This window comes from Hyla sarda, chromosome 5 (genome assembly GCF_029499605.1).
Source record: "Hyla sarda isolate aHylSar1 chromosome 5, aHylSar1.hap1, whole genome shotgun sequence".
NCBI lineage: Eukaryota > Metazoa > Chordata > Amphibia > Anura > Hylidae > Hyla > Hyla sarda.
In genome coordinates, this window is record NC_079193.1 from 360,426,061 (window position 1) to 360,439,289 (window position 13,229).

A 13,229-nucleotide genomic window follows, 5' to 3' on the forward strand; every position below is an offset into this window, starting at 1 on the left:
ATACCCCCTGTATACCAAATACAGCTGTTCCCTTGGAGCCATACTAATACCACAGCTTGGTAGTTACAAGAAGTTTTGCCGCCACTTTGCAGCATGCCGCCTCAAGTGAGTGTCCACCTAACCGGGGCACTATCCTACCTTTATAGTCCTAATTTATTTGGGCATAGTCCTTGGCCAACTTCAGATCTGTTGTACATCTGCAGTAATACTTGCATTGTTAGCCTATGTTCACACCTCGGACTGCGGGCGCCGGAATAATATGCCGGTGCTAGGACCGCACAGGAATGTGCCATCTCATAGTAAGCTATGCATTCCGTGCAGAGTCCGCAGAAAGAATGGACGTGTTCATTCTTTCTGCGGACACTGAAATTTGCATTTTCGGGCCAGAAACACCTGCCGCAGAAATTCCGCTGTGTGCACAGTGCAGTAGAATCCCATATGGCTGTCTGGACATGCTGGGAGTTGTAGTTTTGCAACAGCTGGTTAGGAAAAATTGCTCTATAATGTCCATATGCCCCAACAAGTCTAGTGAAAAGGTTTTCCTAAAGCCAGGCACCAGGGCTTGGCCCAAACCTTAGCCAGCTGCACCCCCTATGGCAGTGTTTCCCAACCAGTGTGCCTCCAGCTGTTGGAAAACTACAACTCCCAGCATGCCCGGACAGCCAAAGGCTGTCCGGGCATGCTGGGTATTGTAGTTTTCCAACAGCCGGGGGCACCTTGTTTTGGAAACACTTCCCTATGGCAACCCTATTGCATGGTTCTGCATTCTACAACATTACACTAACTGTAAGGAATGCGTTCCATAGAACGGTGCATGCTCCACGCCATTGCACATGGTCATACAGAGGAGAACGTTCTTCTATTCTGAAGATTAAAAAAAAAATCTCTGATCACGAGACCGGAGAAAGGAGAACGAGTCATCCCGCATTTTTATTCATTTTTTTATTACGAGATGCCAAAGGCGCAAGAGTTAGTCACAGACGTTAATATCTGAAATAACATAATGGAGGCCTTAATGCTCTCATGTGAGGCTCACGGTACAGAACATTTCTGAGTGTTTATGTACACGGTGCCAAAAGACAGGCGAACTGAACCTCCTGTTATTAAAGGGGTACTCCGCCCCCAGACATCTTATCCCCTATCCAAAGGATAGGGGATAAGATGTCTGATCACGGGGGGTCTGGCTGCTGGGGACCCCTGTGATCACTCCTGCAGCACTTCCCTTTTGGATAGGGGATAAGATGTCTAGGGGCGGAGTACCCCTTTAACCAACCAGGAAATACACGGGAGCGGGTCATAGAGGTAGCAAAGAGTTAAAGGAGTTCTGCAGTCTTAGACACTTATCCCCTATCCGCAGGACAACCCCCGCGCGATCTCCCGCACGGGGATCCGGCATTATTGTGGCTCTGCGTGGCTAATGCGCGTGTCGTCAACCTCCCTGAGGTCGATGACACGCCTCCTTCAAACTGCCCTATGGGAGAGGCGGGAATGCACGAACGCTGCATCTCCGCCTCTCCCATAGAGATACATGGAGGGAGCGTGTCGGCCACGGTGCCATGCTGCGGCCGAAACGCCTCTTGCACAGGAGAGCCGCAGCAGAGCCCCGTACAGGAGATCACGGGGAGTCCCAGCATTCGCACCCCCCCCCCCCATGCTTAAACTCTAATCCCCTAAGCTGCAGAACTCCTTTAACAATGGACCCTTTAAAAAACACTTTCCGACACAGCATCAGTAAAATCTACAGTACTGGAAATGTTAACCGCCAATAGTTTTTATTTTATTTTTTCATTGTCTCATTCCAATATATATTTTTTTCTATCAACCTAGCAGCATGAGGGTTCGTTTTTTGTGGGACAAATTGTACTTTTTAATGGCATCATATTGGCTTTTATAGCTTATTGATAACTATTATTATTGTAATCATTATATTATCATTATTATTATGTACATAGTCCTGCAGATCCCTTACATGCCGTGGTCATGATGTGACCGCGGCATGTAAGGGGACAAACTGCCAACGCATGCCATGGGTGACCCAAATTCTATAAGTGACGTTCCTAAAAACCCATATGGGTGATCATTAAGGGGTTACTCTCACATCATCGCTATACATGGTACAGTGTTTGCAAAATATGAGCGTCCCGTCCCTCTTCATATTGCTGCTGAAGGAGTCGGCTCCTTGCTTATCTAATATTGTCGGTCTCTCCTGACCATCAGTAAAATACATTATATAATCCCTTCAAAGTTTTGGCTAAATTATGGGTTAAAGTTCATAGCAGAGTTTCCCAACCCTTTTTGGGCTCGGGAAACCCCTCGTAAGAAATGTTTTCGCGGGGAACCCCTACTGAAGTTGACGAGCAAAAAATAAATAAATAAATAAAAGGAAATGTCCGCAATGCACAATATCTATTTTCTGTGGGTATGTAGATTACAGTGCTGCTTTATCCAGCAACTCAATGATGTCTTCTAAAATCTGCGTCATTCCCGTCTCTTCTCCATCTGGTCCGGCCATCATAAAGATTTCTCCCAGCCACAATACTTCTCTGTATAACCTGCAAAACAAACCTATTAGGCTCCGCACTTTACCAGCATCAGACTCCAGATTCCCCTTTTACAAGTGAGGGGGAATATAGGGGCATATCGGTGTAAAGGGGTAACAGAGGGGTGCTGAAAGGTGTACATGGGTGAAAGGTGTGTAGAGGGGTGTACATGGGTAACAGAAGGGTTTAGAGGGGTGTACATGGGTGACAGAGGGGTGTATATGGGTGACAGATGGGTGTACATGGGTGACAGAAGGGTGTACATGCGTGACAGATGGGTGTACATGTGTGACAGATGGGTGTACATGGGTGACAGGGGTGTTGGGGGTGTAGAGGAGTGTACATGGGTAACCAAGGGGTGTGCATGGTTGACCGAGGGGTGTACATGGTTGACAGAGGGGTGTACATGGTTGACAGAGGGGTGTACATGGTTGACAGAGGGGTGTACATGGGTAACAGAAGGGTGTTGGGGGTGTAGAGGAGTGTACATGGGTGTCAGCGGGATGTACATGGGTGACGAGGGGTGTTGGGGGTGTACATGGGTGACGAGGGGTGTAGAAGAGTGTACATGGGTGACAGGGGGGCGTAGGTGGTGAAAGTGGGGTTGACAGGAGTGACAAGGTGGTAACAGAGGGGTGGACAGGGTTGACAAAGGGAAAGAGGGGTAAATAGTGACGGTTGGACATTGGTGATAGGGGGGTAGATTGGGGGGTGGTCAGAGGGGTGGTTAATATGGGTGACAGGGGCGGACAAGGTGGACATGGATGACAGGAAAATGGAAAAGGGTGAAAGGGGTGACAGAGGGGAGAGGGTGCATTATGTGGTGTGCGGGGGTGCAATGTAGGGCAGATGTTGTAACCCTGGGGGCAGATGTTATTAACCCCTTCTAGACGTGATGCCAGGGCGTGGTTTAGCCTTAACCACCCGAAGGTAATACCACTGATCCTGGGCTAGGCACGGAGGCAATGAATACAGTGATGCCAAGTTACGGACAACGGTAGCTTTACTGAGGGTAGACAGGTGATACAGTCTGTGCAGTACAGCCAATATCCCAAGCAGGTGACCAGTGACACAGGGGGACCTCGCAGGCTTGCTGGGACTTGCAGTATGTAGAGAAACTTTAGTGCAGGCCACGGTGACTATATAGAAGACTTGACTTGACTGACTTGACAATTGACATGAAGATGACTCTGATCTTACTTGAGCTGACTTTGTGGCTGCAGACTTTAGGCTTGAGGCCTCCAATGCTCTGGACACACACACTGAGGCAACTGCACTGGACCTCAGCAGGAGCAAGAATGCTGGAAGAGAGAGATTGTAGCTCCACACCTGGTTTTATAGGGGGGCTGTGCAAAGAGCCTGTAGGTCACTTAAGGGGTCACCTGGTCACTAGGGCCTCCTGGGTAACAAGCACATGGTCACAGTAATTAAAGAAACATTACACTTTTAACATATAACATATGTACATAGGGGATAACACTGCAGGGGGCCCTGGGGACATAAAGGGACTCTGCCTGACAGGGTACTGGGAAACGCCATCCTGCACTGGGCCACCACAATTACCTTAATTAAGATTAGCTGAGCCGTCCTTCTGCAGGGCACCAGAAAGAATCGGTGGGCCGAGAAGAATTAGGCGGGGCAGGAAGATAATCCGGGGGAGGGGGGGCGGGAACATAGTTCGTGGGGGCGGCGTAAACATAGTCCGGGGGTCGGCGGGAACATAGTCCGGAGGGCCGTCGGGGAAGATAGTTCGGGAGGCTGGCGGGAAGATAGTCTGGGGGTGGGGGGGGGGGGCGGTGGTATAATAGTCCAGGGGGAGGGCAGCAGAGACATAATCCAGGGGCCTGCGCACCGTCCCCTGCATTTATCCCCTTCCTGGCCTGCGCACCTGTGACTCACTCACAGTGCCGCAGGGGGGGACGCACGTACACGCAATGCACACGCAGGCTTTCCTTCTCCTCTGCGCCACCGTGATTCACAGGTGCGCAGGCCGGGGCGGGAGATTAAAAAAATAAATAAATTACCTACTGGAGCCCGCGGAACCCCTGGCAGTCCTCAACGGGGAATCACTGGTCCAGAGAGTCTCCTCATTCAGGTACCCCACAATAGTCAACAATAGTCAACAGCTTAGCCAGCTGCCATTCTTGGGGGACGCTTCTCGGCCAAGGGGTATCCTGATCCTCCTTAAGAAAGCATAAATATTAAACAAACTGATTTTATTGTTCCCAAAACTAAAAATGAAAGAATGAATAGACAGTGTATGCAAAAATAACAAAAATTCTAAAAAGTTCAAATATAACTTTATAACTAACTATAATTGTGGGGCAAATGAAATAAGTAAAATTAAGAAGCGAAATTGGCCCATCATTTGTAGCGACCCCATCCTTAGGGATATTATACCTGATACCCTGGGAGTGACGTTTAGGTGGTCTAGAAATTTGCAAAGTTTGGTGGTTCCTAATAGATTAAAATGCACCAATAAGAATGCTCAAACATCTGCTTTGACAGTAACAGGTTGCTATCCTTGCAGCAAGATTCGTTGCCTTTGTTGCTCTATGATTGAAACACCTACCACAACATTTGCCGTATATACTCGAGTATAAGCCGACCAGAATATAAGCCGAGGCCCCTAATTTCACCCCAAAAACCCAGGAAAAGTTATTGACTCGACTATAAGCCTAGGGTGGGAAATACATCATCCCCCCATGTCATCATCCAGACCCCCGACATCATCACCCCCCCCCCTTTATCATCACCGCCTGTCAATCCCTTCATCAGTGGTCTTCAACCTGCGAACCTCCAGATGTTGCAAAACTACAACTCCCAGCATGCCCGGACAGCCATCGGCTGTCCGGGCATGCTGGGAGTTGTAGTTTTGAAACCTCTGGAGGTCCGCAGGTCGAAGACCACTGTGGCCTTAATCATCATCCAGCTGCAGGGACCGTCCGGTGGGGATGGTTAGTCGTTCCGGGCTGTCCATTTTCACCGGGGGGCCTCTTCTCCGTGCTTCGGCCTGCCCCGGACTAGAGACGTTCATGCGCAATGTCCCTATGCGTCATTGTCAGGGCAACGTCACTAGTCCGGGGCCGGGCCCGAAGCGGAGAAGAGGGCCTCCCGGTGAAAATGGAAAGCCCGGAACGACTAACCATCCCCACCGGATGGTTCCTGCAGCATAGATGGCCCGAACCAGCTCACCCTAACTTCACTCCGAGGGGAAGTGAGTACAAAACAAAAGGGGGGGGGGGGGCTGGATGATGACGAAGGCCGCAGTGGTCCTGCGGACCTTCAGTGGTTTCAAAACTACAACACCCATGGCATGCTGGGAGTTGTAGTTTTGCAACATCTGGAGGTCCACAGGTTGAAGACCACTGAGAAGGGATTGACAGGCGGAGAGTTCACTCGAGTATAAGCCGAGGGGGGCGTTTTCAGCACGAAAAATCGTGCTGAAAAACTCGGCTTATACTCGAGTATATACGGTAATTCTTTCCAAACAAATAAAACATTCCCTGTTGCTCATATGGTCATTTTGCAATATACCTGTTGTATTGTAGTTGTCGCATGCAGTACGTTGGCTGCACCATTCAAACAGTGCGGTCGCGCATGTGCAAGCATAGATCCAATATTAAAAATAACATTATATTACACAGTATTTCTCGCCATTTTTCTACAGTACATGGTAGTAATATTAATGACCTGCGATTAATCATCCTTGAGACCATCCCGGAAAATACTCGTAACTGTAGGAATTGATTAACCGTGAATCTTATTGGATCTTTAAATTAGCCTACGTTGGTGCCGCAGGGACTTAATGAGACAATAGAGAGTGTCCGCTAAAATTGCGTACTGTATGGTTTTCCTGTATGTTTTTTTTGGTATATTTTTCTATGTGATGTTACAGGTATGTTGATCAAAGATTTTATTGCTGGATTTTTATGTTTTTCCCTTTTTTTGATATATTTAAGTTATATTTTGTATACATTTTACACTATATATGTATTATATTTGAAGTAATTTCTACTAGGGATATATTGCTATCTGTCTTTAATTCTTTTGCTACATGCATGCAGTGGATCAGCACCCTCTTGCGGTGGATTCACTGCATGCATCTTAGTAATCATGCAAAGGTTTAATCCCCTTATTTTATTCTGCTACTTAAGGGGTAAATTTTTTACCTTTATAAGTGTGCTGCTGTTTCCACCTTGTTATGCCTGAAGAAGCTGTGCATGCACAGCGAAACGCATTGCATCCTGGTAATAAAAGGCTGTCCAGGCATGCTGGAAGTTGTAGTTTTGCAAGGACCTCTACCATTTACATATTAAATGTCTGTGGTGGCTCAGTATGGGAGGTGTTACCCCGTGCTCCTGCAGCCCTGTCAGGCAGCCTTCTTCAGTGTCCCCAGGGCCCCCTGCATTTAGTTTCCCCATTGTAAATATGTTGTACTGTATAAAATGTGTTATCACTTTAAGAGTTATACCATGTGATATACCATGCACTTTGCTTGTTACCCAGGAGGTACCAGTGACCAGGTGATCCCTGGGGTGACCTATGGGCTCCCTGTGAGTCTCCTCCATATAAGCCCTGGGTAGAGCTAGCCTCGTTCTCTTGGAGCTTAGAGCTTTTGTTGCTGAGGTCCAGTGCAGTCGCATAGTGTGTGTGTCCAGAGTGTTGGAGACTTCAAAGTCCAGTCCTGCAGCCGCCATCAAGTGCAAGGAAGCTAAACCTGCAGCATTGTCCGTCATCAGTGAAGTCAAGTCAGTCTCTGACAAATTGTCAAGCAACGTGGCCTGTACTAAATTGCCTAATCCTACTACAAGATCAATTTGGTCTCCTGCCACCAAGCGTCAAGGGGAAAGTCGTCCAAGAAGAATGGTATCCTGAGTCACCTGTCATGGACCCCAAATATCTGCATCAAGAGTTGTTGACAAATGTGCCCAGGCCTACTCCTGTGGTCGAGGAGGTTTGGCCTAGCCAGCGGCACCAACCAAACTGCCTCGGCCTACTCCTGCAGGGGAGGAGGTTTGGCCGGGCCAACAGTCACCTACACTTGACCCCCCAGTGGCACAAGCTGCTGCTGTACAAGAGGTGGTCACAGTAAGGCTGGGTTCACACCACGTTTTCTTAAATACGGTTCCCGTATACGGTTGGGAGGAGGGGGGCGTGGCTTAATCGCGGCCGTATTCGGGAACCGTATTTAATGCAAGTCTATGAGCCGACCGGAGTGAACCGCAGCCTCCGGTCGGCTTCGTTTTAGGCCGTATGCGGTTTCCCGACCGCAGGCAAAAACGTGGTCGACCACGTTTTTGCCTGCGGTCGGGAAACCGCATACGGCCAAAAACGAAGCCGACCGGAGGCTGCGGTTCACTCCGGTCGGCTCATAGACTTGCATTAAATACGGTTCCCGAATACGGCTGAGTGCGGCCGCCGCGATTAAGCCACGCCCCCTCCTCCCAACCGTATACGGGAACCGTATTTAAGAAAACGTGGTGTGAACCCAGCCTAAGCCCGATCATCACTGATTCAAGTTTGTCCCATGTGTTGTGGGATACATACTCATGTCAGCCCCATGGAGGGGGCATAGCCTCATGGTCCTAGGTACATGTCCCAGCCTAGAAAGCAAGGTGACCTTCGCGGTTGTGATGGAAAGTTGCCAGGCCACAGTATTTGAATATTATTACTATTGAGTCATGAGAATGTGTTTCATGCGAAAGCATTGTTGTTGTTTATAGGTTCCTGCAACGTTCAAGAAGAAGTGCCTGATGAACTTGTCAAGAAGTTTACTTGTAACCACATGCGTAAGTGTTCCTGCCCGGCTTTTAGCCGTGACTCTTTACTGAGGACTCTAAATGTACCTGAACTGTAGAGCGGTACAATGAAAATCTGTATATATAATCAGAGTACAATATTTTTTGCCCATAATTTGTGCACGAGTAAATACTTATGTTGGTGTGGTGTGGTGTAATAGAATGTGTATAATATTTTTGTTTAGAAATGGCAAAAGAGTGCAGTGTTTTTATTCATGACAATCTACTTTATATGGGAGGTATCTATACCCAGTCAGGAAAAGCGTAGCCATTACCTCACCACCATGACAACTCCCAGCGAGGTACAAAGATTAATTCACACTAAAACATATAAAAGTTATTTACCACACATAGTTCATTCACATATAGCAAAAGTGGTTCACACATGTAAATATCTAAGATAGGACTGTAACATTACTTGTAGTCCCAGTCCACTAGTTCTAAATATATATACAGAAATGTGTCTAATGTTTTCTCTCCTGCCCACGTGCACAGGGTACTCTACTGGCCAGAGGGTTCTCCTGAAGCCTAGATAATGCACGTAGAGTGACAGGATTGCTAAAAGTAAAGGTAACACTGCTGTATGGTGTAAAAATTTGTAGAGTTCTGGGGAGAAGAGTTTTAATACTGAGGGCCCCCAGCAGCCAAGGCATTGGGCAGATAGCCTCAGGCAACCCAATCCGCAACTTGTATATAATATTGTCTTAAGAGCGTGTTGTTAAAGCAGTTACAAGGTCCATTATCCTCACATGTTTGCTACCACATCGGAGCCTGTATGGACATTTGCAAATACTACATGGACTCATCCTTTGTTGCTACCAAGTTAACAGACATGTGAAGGACATTTTGCTTAGATGCCCCAGGAACTGTCACCAGGCCCCAGTGGCAAGTTCAGCCCTCTGCCCTCCAGGACTGGGTGTCGAAGGCGACTATATTTAAGAGGGGGAGTTTGTGGTGGCCCAGTACGGGAGGTGTTACCCCGTACTCCTGCTGCCCTGTCAGGCAGCCTCCATCAGTGTCCCCAGGGCCCCCTGCATTAGTTTCCCCATTGTAAATATGTTGTACTGAATAAAATGTGTTATCACTTTAAGAGTTATACCATGTGATATACCATGTGCTTGTTACCCAGGAGGTACCAGTGACCAGGTGATCCCAAGAGTGACTTATGGGTTCCCTGCTAGTCTCCCCCATATAAGTCCTGGCTGGAGCTAGCCTCGTTCTCTTTGAGCTCAGAGCTCTTGTTGCTGAGATCCAGTGCAGTCGCCTAGTGTGTGTGTCCAGAGTATTGGAGACCTCAAAGTCCAGTCCTGTAGCCACAGTCAAAGTCAAAGTAAGATAACCTGCAACATTGTCCGTAATCAGTCAAGTCAAGCCAGTCTCTGTCAAATTGTCAAGCAACGTGGCCTGTACTAAATTGTCTAGTCCTATTACAAGTCCCAGCAAGCCCTTAAGGTCTCTGTGTCACTGGTCACCTCCTTGGGTCCTGGCTGAACTGTATAGACTTTACCATCTGTCTACCCTCAGTAAAGATACCATTGTCAGTAATTTGGTGTCGGAGTCTTTATTGCCCCCGTGCCTAGCCCAGGATCCAGCGGTATACCTTCGGGGGGTTATAGGCTAAACCCCGCCCTGGCGTCTCGAATACAAGGGGTTAATGCCATCTGCCCCTAGGGTAACAACATCTGCCCTGCACCTCACACCCCGCCACCACATGCCTATACTACAGATAGGCTATAAGTCAGTGTTTCCGAACCAGAGTGCCTCCAGCTGTTGCAAAACTACAACTTCCAACTTGCCTGGACAGCCAACAGCTGGAGAAAGCCTGATTTGTAAACACTGCTAAAGATATTAGGGATACATCTGAATGGGTTGTTTGACAGCATGGACAGGAGCCTGTGCGGCCACAGACATTTCATTAATACATTTACTAAATTTAAATAGAATCTTATGGTCCTGGAAAACCTGCAAATCCTAAAAAGTAATTGGTGTTCACTTTTAATTTTTGTAACTTTTTAAACTTTTTTTTAAAGTTATGGGACCCAATGTATCTGGTATTTGTTACTATTTAGTTCCAGGAATTTGTTGCTATTCTGAATATGAAGCTGGCTCACAGTCCGGGGTATTGTTCCCCCTGGTAGAGTCATAGAGGGTTTTGTGTCAGTGTAAACAATGTTTCCTTCATGTACGACATAGGCGCCTCATTCATTCAGTTCCTGTAAAATTCATGGTAGATAAACTACGGACGGGACCTGTATACATTTGTTTGCTTATTGGGATGTGGAGGGTAAATAAAAGGATTGTTACATAGTTGTCATTCCTAGGAATTTACTGGATGACTTGGCATGCTGGGAGTTGTGGTTTTGCAAGAGCTGGAGGTCCACAGTTTGGAGACCACTGCATTAGACCATGCCCATGCCCTTGGAAAATAAATTGTAGGGAATTAAAACCCACAAAGAAACCTACAGAACACTCTTAGTTAATCAGGGCGATAGTGTTTTGGTGGCTGAATGCTTTATAGGATGAGGAAGTAACACAGAGATGACGGCAGGGTAGCCCAGCATACCATGCAGCTAGCAGTAAGATCACATGACCAATCATTGCTTGCATTATATTGCACATAGCTCAGTCAGGAAGCAGCATATAGGTGGGTTTAAGAGATTGATAAAACCCTATAAACTTGCGGCCGCCATTTTGGGATCAAGTGGTCAAGGAAAGACACCCCAAAGCAAGCTGCTGCTTGCCAAAAAATACACTGTGGCCAATCTCAGAGACCATCTGTGTGTTCTGCAGTGCTCCTTGGGAAATGTTCTATAAAGTATTGTGGAAATTCTAACTTTTTTTTTAAATCACAAATGTACAATGTTAAAGGGGTATTCCGCTGCTCAGCGTTTGGAACAAACTGTCCCGAATGCTGGAGCCAGTGCCAGGAGTTTGTGATGTCATAGCCACGCCACATCATGATGTCATGCCCCGCCCCCTCAATGCAAAATCTATGGGAGGGGGCGTGACAGCCGTCACGGCCCCTCCCATAGACTTGCATTGAGGGGGCGGGGCGTGACACCATGAGGGGGCGGGGCTATGACATTAAAAGCTCCCGGCGCCAGCTTCAGCGTTCGGAAATGTTTGTTCCAAACGCTGAGCAGTGGAGCACCCCTTTAAGCTTGGAGGAAAAAGATAACACTGCACACCAACACCTCACCAAAACCTCACCAAAACCTCACCCCACCCGTAAGGCATGGTAAAATGCAATATATTATTTTATGATAAATTTAACAAGAAAGGAAGTCCTGCACTCACCACGATCCACCGCTGCTGCAGGAGAGGCATCATGGAGGTAACGGGGCTTGCACAGGGGCTCAGAGGCAACAACCGGTAGTTTCGTGCAAGACTGCACTTCTTCCGGGCTCCTCTTACGTCACTGCAACCCGTATATTTATGGGACTCTTGCTGCCTCCACGTGATCAGGTAAAATATGCAAAAAAGGGAAAAACAAACCAAAATCAATACCTACAGTATAATCTCAAATAGTATAAAATACAGAACAAAAGTTACGAATGACAAAAATGGGGATAAGTCCAACCTGTCATTAAGTCCTATGGGACCTTGAGCTTGAAGTTGACGTATCCAGGAGGAGCTTCAGAGCGCAGGAGTGCGCGGTCCCGATCACCATCTCCGCTAGGTGTGTTAACTCTTTTGAGGCCACCAGGTTATCAATGGTCCCATTATGATGCTCGCGCATATGTGCTATAAATCTTGGGGAACCCCCACCAGTTTTACAGAATAGAGATGCTCCTGCGGAATCTTGTACACAATTGACGTTTTGTCTTTCCGACATTGAATCTGCCGCAACTGCATTCGATAAAATGTACTACACATGTACTTCTACAAGTGACCATGTTCATTGCCTCCTAATATACAAACCGCAGAAGATGCATTAAACTTACAGCATGAGCAAAATCCACATTTCTTATTTCCTTGAGGGTGCGTTCCCACCTGGCGTATACGCAGCGAATTCAACGCTGCACAAAATTTGCGGCAGCAGTGGGAAATACGCTGCGTATTCCTCGCTCACTATACACACGAGGCTTTCCGGCGGCAGCTCTATGTGTGCAGTGAGTTTTAGAGGCGGGGCCATGTACCGCCGTGACTGTGACGCGCGGCTCCGCCTCCAAAACTCACTGCACACATAGAGCTGCCGCCGGAAAGCCTCGTGTGTATAGTGAGCGAGGAATACGCAGCGTATTTCCCGCTGCTGCCGCAAATTTTGCACAGCATGAAATACGCTGCGTATACGCCAGGTGGGAATGCACCCTTAGAGAAAGATTTTATGAGACAGTTTTCCTCAGAAAGTGAACTGCCCCTGTGGCCCCCCCAGGTATGCAACCGGTAGATAGACCCAGGACCAAGTGCCTGAGGGGCCCTAACAGACCCCCATACCACATAAATGGCACAAAGTGGTGGTGGTGGTGGAGGGGTGTTACAGATTTGGCATAGGGACCCAAGGTCAGGCTTTTCTTTAGATCACCTAGGATTCTCTAAACTGGACACAAAAGGGGGGAGGTTTATTAAATCTGCGTCTGATGCAAAAAGTCAAAAATTCACGTGCAACTGCAAACCACCAATAAAAATATGGTGACATTTTGCCAATCTGCACCATGCATGACAAGGGTTAAAACAGAAGGGGCATGATTACATTTTATCACAATTTATGCCGGCAAACAGTTGAAGCAGCCTTAGAAATCGATGCCATCTCCGAGCTTGTGTAGAAAAACTCAGATGGAATAGATTTCTGAGGCCGCCTCATGACCCCAAATGCAGAAATCAGGCTTGGTCAGCTGTTGAATGATTGGTTCTATTGCCCAGCATATGCAGGATTTTTCCAAGGTGG

At 47.5% G+C, this 13,229-nt stretch overlaps 1 long non-coding RNA gene across 4 annotated transcripts in view; it reads right to left on the bottom strand.

Annotated features, from left to right (window-relative positions):
* Window positions 1-962: 962 nt before the first annotated feature.
* The window catches only part of LOC130272767 (uncharacterized), a 38,802-nt gene continuing 26,535 nt past the window's right edge, over window positions 963-13,229 (bottom strand). Inside the window, exons 3-6 of one of the 4 annotated variants that reach the window (XR_008843731.1) lie at window positions 11,922-12,249; window positions 11,639-11,792; window positions 4,565-4,723; window positions 963-2,552 (exon numbers count right to left, since the gene is read on the bottom strand). This is a non-coding gene — a long non-coding RNA (uncharacterized LOC130272767). Of the gene's footprint in view, window positions 2,553-3,574; window positions 3,940-4,564; window positions 4,724-11,638; window positions 12,250-13,229 lie in introns of those variants that run through there. The other 3 variants (XR_008843730.1, XR_008843728.1, XR_008843729.1) reach the window with 3 other exon arrangements.